This window comes from Schistocerca gregaria, unplaced genomic scaffold (genome assembly GCF_023897955.1).
Source record: "Schistocerca gregaria isolate iqSchGreg1 unplaced genomic scaffold, iqSchGreg1.2 ptg000229l, whole genome shotgun sequence".
Lineage (NCBI taxonomy): Eukaryota > Metazoa > Arthropoda > Insecta > Orthoptera > Acrididae > Schistocerca > Schistocerca gregaria.
The window spans coordinates 2,271,361-2,278,458 of NW_026061748.1; positions in this window are offsets into that span (position 1 = coordinate 2,271,361).

Here is a 7,098-nt window from a genome sequence, read left to right on the forward strand (position 1 = left end):
CTAGTAAGAAGTAGTACAATTCAAGCTTTAGGTATCGGTTATTGAGTTTTTACCCTTCTTTGGTGCCTTGGATATGAGCTAGGGACTTATGATTTTGCATGAAAGGAGGGCTAGCAGCAGCGTTACACGGGAGAATGTGAAAAGTATTCATATACAGTAAAAATCTGAGTAATCCGTCCGTTTTCTTCATTTGTTATCGAATCGCCTTAAAGCCAGATCGTCACATTGGCCGCTCTTCTGTCTGAAACGGATACATTTATCATCAGCAAAGCTATGTCGCGTGCTGCGGTATGCGGAGACACTAAAAGTAGCATAGAAGAACACAGATGAAGCTTCTAAGTTGATGTAATGGCCAGTAAGAAGTAGTACAATTCAAGTTTTAGGTTTCGATTATTGACTTTTTACCCTTCTTTGGTGCCTTGGACATGAGCTAGGAACTTAAGATATTGCATGAAACGTGGACTAGCAGCCGAGTTGCACGGGAAAATGTGAAAAGTGTTCATAAGTAGTAAAAACCGTAGAAATCCGTCCGTTTTCGTCATAGGTTATCGAATCGACTTAAAGCCAAATAGTCACATTGGCCGTTCTTCTGTCTGAAACGGTTACATTTATCGCCTGCAAAGCTATGTCGCGTGCTGCGGTATGCGGAGACACTAAAAGTACCATAGAAGAACACAGAAAAAGCTTCTAAGTTGATGTAATGGCCAGTAAGAAGTAGTAGAATTCAAGATTTAGGTATAGATTATTTACTTTTTACCCTTCTTTGGTGCCTTGGACATGAGCTAGGAACTTTAGATATTGCATGAAAGGAGTACTAGCAGCCGAGTTGCACGGGAGAATGTGAAAAGTGTTCATATGTAGTAAAAACCTGATAAATCCGTCCGTTTCCGTAATTTGCTATCGAATCGACTTAAAGCCAGATCGTCACATTGGCCGCCCTCCTCTCTAAAACAGTTGTACTTACCGTCTGCAAAGCTATGTCAAGTGCTGCGGTATGCGGAGACACTAAAAGCTCATAGTAGAACGCAGATGAAGCTTCTAAGTTGATGTAATAGCCAGTAAGAAGTAGTAGAATTCAAGTTTTAGGTATCGATTATTGACTTTTTACCCTTCTTTGGTGCCTTGGACATGAGCTAGGAACTTAAGATATTGCATGAAACGTGGACTAGCAGCCAAGTTGCACGGGAGAATGTGAAAAGTGTTCATATGTAGGAAAAACCTGAGAAATCCGTCCGTTTTCGCCATTTGTTATCGAGTCGACTTAAAGCCAGATTGTCACATTGACCGCTCTTCTGTCTGAAACGGTTACATTTATCATCTGCAAAGGTATGTCGCGAGCTGCGGTATGCGCAGACACAAAAAGCACCATGGTAGAAAACAGATGACGCTCCTATGTTGATGTAATAGGTAGAAAGAAGTAGTACTATTCAAGTTTTAGGTATCGATTATTGACTTTTTACATTTCTTTGGTGCCTTGGACATGAGCTAGGGACTTATGATTTTGCATGAAAGGAGGACTAGCAGCCGCGTTGCATGGGAGAATGTGAAAAGTGTTCATATGTAGTAAAAACCTCAGAAATCAGTCCGTTTTCGTCATAGGTTATCGAATCGACTTAAAGCCAGATCGTCACATTGGCCGCTCTTCTGTCTGAAACGGTTACATTTATCGTCTGCAAAGCTATGTCGCGTGCTGCGGTATTCGGAGACACAAAAATGCACCATAATAGAACACAGATGAAGCTCCGAAGTTGATGTAATAGCTAGTAAGAAGTAGTACAATTCAAGTTTTAGGTATCGATTATTGACTTTTTACATTTCTTTAGTGCCTTGGACATGAGCTAGGGCCTTATGATTTTGCATGAAAGGAGGACTAGCAGCCGCGTTGCGTGGGAGAATGTGAAAAGTGTTCATATGAGGAAAAACCTGAGAAATCCGTCCGTTTTCGTCATTTGTTATCGAGTCGACTTAAAGCCAGATCGTCACCTTGGCCGCTCTTCACTCTGAAACGGTTACATTTATCGTCTGCAAAGCTATGTCGCGTGCTGCGGTATGCGGAGACACAAAAAGCACCATAGTAGACCACAGATGAAGCTCCTAACTTGATGTAATAGCTAGTAAGAAGTAATACAATTCAAGTTTTAGGTATCGGTTATTGACTTTTTACCCTTCTTTGGTGCCTTGGATATGAGCTAGGGACTTATGATTTTGCATGAAAGGAGGACTAGCAGACGCGTTGCATGGGAGAATGTGAATAGTGTTCATATGTAGGAAAAACCTGAAAAATCCGTCAGTTTTCGTCATTTGTTATCGAATCGACTTAAAGCCAGATCGTCACACTGGCCGCTCTTCTGTCTGAAACGGTTACGATTATAGTCTGCAAAGCTATGTCGCCTGCTGCGGTATGCGGAGACACTAAAAGCACCATAGTAGAACACAGATGAAGCTTCTAAGTTGATGTAATAGCCAGTAAGAAGTACTACAACACAGGTTTTAGGTATCGATTATTGAATTTTTTGGTGGCTTTGGTGCCTTGGTCATGAGCTAGGACCTTAAGATTCTGCATGAAAGGAGGACTAGCAGCCGAGTTGCACGGGAGACTGTCAAAAGTGTTCATATGTAGTAAAAACCTGAGAAATCCGTCAGTTTTCGTCATTTGTTATCGAATCGACTTAAAGCCAGATCGTCACATTGGCCGCTCTTCTGTCTGAAACGGTTACGTTTATTGTCTGCAAAGGTATGTCGCGTGCTGCGGAATGCGAAGACACAAAAAGCACCATAGCAGAAAACAGATGAAGCTCCTAAGTTGATGAAATAGGTAGTAAGAAGTAGTACAATTCAAGTTTTAGGTATCGATTATTGACTTTTTACATTTCTTTGGTGCCTTTTTACATGAGCTAGGGACTTATGATTTTGCATGAAAGGAGGACTAGCAGCCGCGTTGCATGGGAGAATGTGAAAAGTGTTAATATGTAGTAAAAATCTGAGTAATCCGTCCGTTTTCTTCATTTGTTATCGAATCGACTTAAAGCCAGATCGTCACATTAGCCGCTCTTCGCTCTGAAACAGTTGTACTTATCGTCTGCAAAGCTATGTCGCGTGCTGCGGTATGTGGAAACACTAAAAGAACCATAGTAGAACACAGATGATGCGTCTAAGTTGATGTAATAGACAGTAAGAAGTAGTACAATTCAAGTTTTAGGTATCGATTATTGACTTTTTAGCCTTCTTTAATGCCTTGGACATGAGCTAGGGATTATGATTTTGCATGAAAGGAGGAATAGCAGCCGCGTTGCATGGGAGAATGTGAAAAGTGTTCATATGTAGGAAAAACCTGAGCAATCCGTCCGTTTTCGTCATTAGTTGTCGAGTCGACTTAGAGCCAGATCGTTACACTGGCCGCTCTCCTCTCTGAAACGGTTGTACTTATCATCTGCAAAGCACCGTCGCGTGCTGCGGTATGCGGAGACACAAAAAGCGCCATAGTAGAACACAGATGAGGATTCTAAGTTGATGTAATAGCCAGTACGAAGTAGTACAATTCAAGTTTTAGGTATCGATAATTGACTTTTTACCCTAGTTTGGTGCCTTGGACATGAGCTAAGAACTTAAGATTTTGCATGAAAGGAGGGCTAGCAGCCGCGTTACACGGGAGAATGTGAAAAGTATTAATATGTAGTAAAAATCTGAGTAATCCGTCCGTTTTCTTCATTTCTTATCGAATCGACTTAAAGCCAGATCGTCACATTAGCTGCTTTTCGCTCTGAAACTCTTGTACTTATAGTCTGCAAAGCTATGTCGCGTGCTGCGGTATGTGGAGACACTAAAAGAACCATAGTAGAACATAGATGAAGCTTCTAAGTTGATGTAATAGACAGTAAGAAGTAGTACAACTCAAGTTTTAGGTATCGATTATTGACTTTTTAGCAGGCTTTGGTGCCTTGGACATGAGCTAGTACCTTAAGATTCTGCATGAATGGAGGACTAGCAGCCGAGTTGCATGGGAGAATGTGAAAAGTGTTCATATGTAGTAAAGACCTGAGAAATCCGTCCGTTTTCGTCATTTGTTATCGAATCGACTTAAAGCCAGATCGTCACATTGGCCGCTCTTCTGTCTGAAACGGATACATTTATCGTCTGCAAAGCTATGTCACGTGCTGTGGTATGCGGAGACACTAAAAGCACCATAGTAGGACACAGATGAAGCTTCTAAGTTGATGTAATAGCCAGTAAGACGTAGTAGAATTCAAGTTTTAGGTATCGATTAATGACATTTTACCCTTCTTTGGTGCCTTGGTCTTGAGCTATTATCTTGAGATATTGCATGAACGGAGAACTAGCTCCCGAGTTGCACGGGAGAATGTGAAAAGTATTCATATGTAGTAAAAACCTGAGATATCCGTCCGTTTTCGTCATTTGTTATCGAATCGCCTTAGAGCCAGATCGTCACATTGGCCGCTCTACTGTCTGAAACGGATACATTTATCGTCTGCAAAGCTATGTCGCGTGCTGCGGTATGCGGAGACACTAAAAGTACCATAGAAGAACACAGATGAAGCTTCTAAGTTGATGTAATGGCCAGTAAGAAGTAATAGAATTCAAGTTTTTGGTATAGATTATTGACTTTTTACCCTTCTTTGGTGCCTTGGACATGAGCTAGGAACTTAAGATATTGCATGAAAGGAGGAATAGCAGCCGAGTTGCACGGGAGAATGTGAAAAGTGTTCATATGTAGGAAAAACCTAAGAAATCCATCCGTTTTCGTCATTTGTTATCGAGTCGACTTAAAGCCAGATCGTCACATTGGCCGCTCTCCTCTCTGAAACGGTTGTACTTATCATCTGCAAAGCAATGTCGCGTGCTGCGGTATGCGGAGACACTAAAAGCACCATAGTAGAACACAGATGAAGCTACTAAGTTGATGTAATAGCCAGTAAGAAGTAGTACAATTCAAGTTTCAGTTATCGATTATTGACTTTTTAGCTGGCTTTGGTGCCTGGGACATGAGCTAGGACCTTAAGATTCAGTTTGAAAGGAAGACTAGCAGCCGAGTTGCACCGGAGAATGTGAAAAGTGTTCATATGTTGTAAAAGCCTGAGAAATCCGTCCGTTTTCGTCATTTGTTATCGAATCGACTTAAAGCCAGATCGTCACATTGGCCGCTCTTCTCTCTGAAACGGTTGAACTTATCGTCTGCAAAGCTATGTCACGTGCTGTGGTATGCGGAGACACTAAAAGCACCATAGTAGGACACAGATGAAGCTTCTAAGTTGATGTAATAGCCAGTAAGACGTAGTGGAATTCAAGTTTTAGGTATCGATTAATGACATTTTACCCTTCTTTGGTGCCTTGGACTTGAGCTATTAACTTGAGATATTGCATGAACGGAGAACTAGCTCCCGAGTTGCACGGGAGAATGTGAAAAGTGTTCATATGTAGGAAAAACTTGAGATATCCGTCCGTTTTCGTCATTTGTTATCGAATCGCCTTAGAGCCAGATCGTCACATTGGCCGCTCTTCTGTCTGAAACGGATACATTTATCGTCTGCAAAGCTATGTCGCGTGCTGCGGTATGCGGAGACACTAAAAGTACCATAGAAGAACACAGATGAAGCTTCTAAGTTGAAGTAATGGCCAGTAAGAAGTAGTAGAATTCAAGTTTTTGGTATAGATTATTGACTTTTTACACTTCTTTGGTGCCTTGGACATGAGCTAGGAACTTAAGGTATTGCATGAAATGAGGAATAGCAGCCGAGTTGCACGGGAGAATGTGAAAAGTGTTCATATGTAGGAAAAACCTAAGAAATCCGTCCGTTTTCGTCATTTGTTATCGAGTCGACTTAAAGCCAGATCGTCACATTGGCCGCTCTCCTCTCTGAAACGGTTGTACTTATCATCTCCAAAGCTATGTCGTGTGCTGCGGTATGCGGAGACACTAAAAGCACCATAGTAGAACACAGATGAAGCTTCTAAGTTGATGTAATAGCCAGTAACAAGTAGTACAATTCAAGTTTCAGTTATCGATTAATGACTTTTTAGCTGGCTTTGGTGCCTTGGACATGAGCTAGAACCTTAAGATTCTGCATGAAGGGAGGACTAGCAGCCGTGTTGCACGGGAGAATGTGAAAAGTGTTCATATGTAGTATAAACCTGATAAATCTGTCCGTTTTCGTAATTTGTTATCGAATCGACTTAAAGCCAGATCGTTACATTGGCTGACCTCCTCTATGAAACAGTTGTACTTATCGTATGCAAAGCTATGTCACGTGCTGCGGTATGCGGAGACAATATAAGCACCATAGTAGAACACAGATGAAGCTTCTAAGTTGATGTAATAGCCAGTAAGAAGTAGTACAATTCAAGTTTTAAGTATCGATTATTGACTTTTTACCCTTCTTTGGTGCATTGGACATGTGCTAGGAACTTCAGATTTTGCATGGAAGGAGGACTAGCAGCCGCGTTGCACGGGAGAATGTGAAAAGTGTTCATATGTAGTAAAAACCTGAGAAATCCGTCAGTTTTCGTCATTTGTTATCGAATCGACTTAAAGCCAGATCGTCACATTGGCCGCTCTTCTGTCTAAAACGATTACATTTATCGTTGCAAAGATATGTCGCGTGCTGCGGTATGCGGAGACACTAAAAGCACCATAGTAGAACACAGATGAAGCTTCTAAGATGATGTAATATCCAGTAAGAAGTAGTACAATTCAAGTTTTAACTATCGATTAATGACTTTTTAGCTGGCTTTGGTGCCTTGGACATGACCTAGGACCTTAAGATTCTGCATGAAAGGAGGACTAGAAGCCGCGTTGCATGGGAGAATGTGAAAAGTGCTCATATGTAGTAAAAACCTGAGAAATCCGTCCGTTTTCGTCATTTGTTATCGAGTCGACTTAAAGCCAGATCGTCACATTGGCCGCTCTTCTGTCTGAAACGGTTACATTTATCATCTGCAAAGCTATGTCGCGTGCTGCGGTATGCGGAGACACAAAAAGCACCATAGTAGAAAACAGATGAAGCTCCTAAGTTGATGTAATAGGTAGTAAGAAGTAGTACAATTCAAGTTTCAGGTATCGATTATTGACTTTTTTGCTGGCTT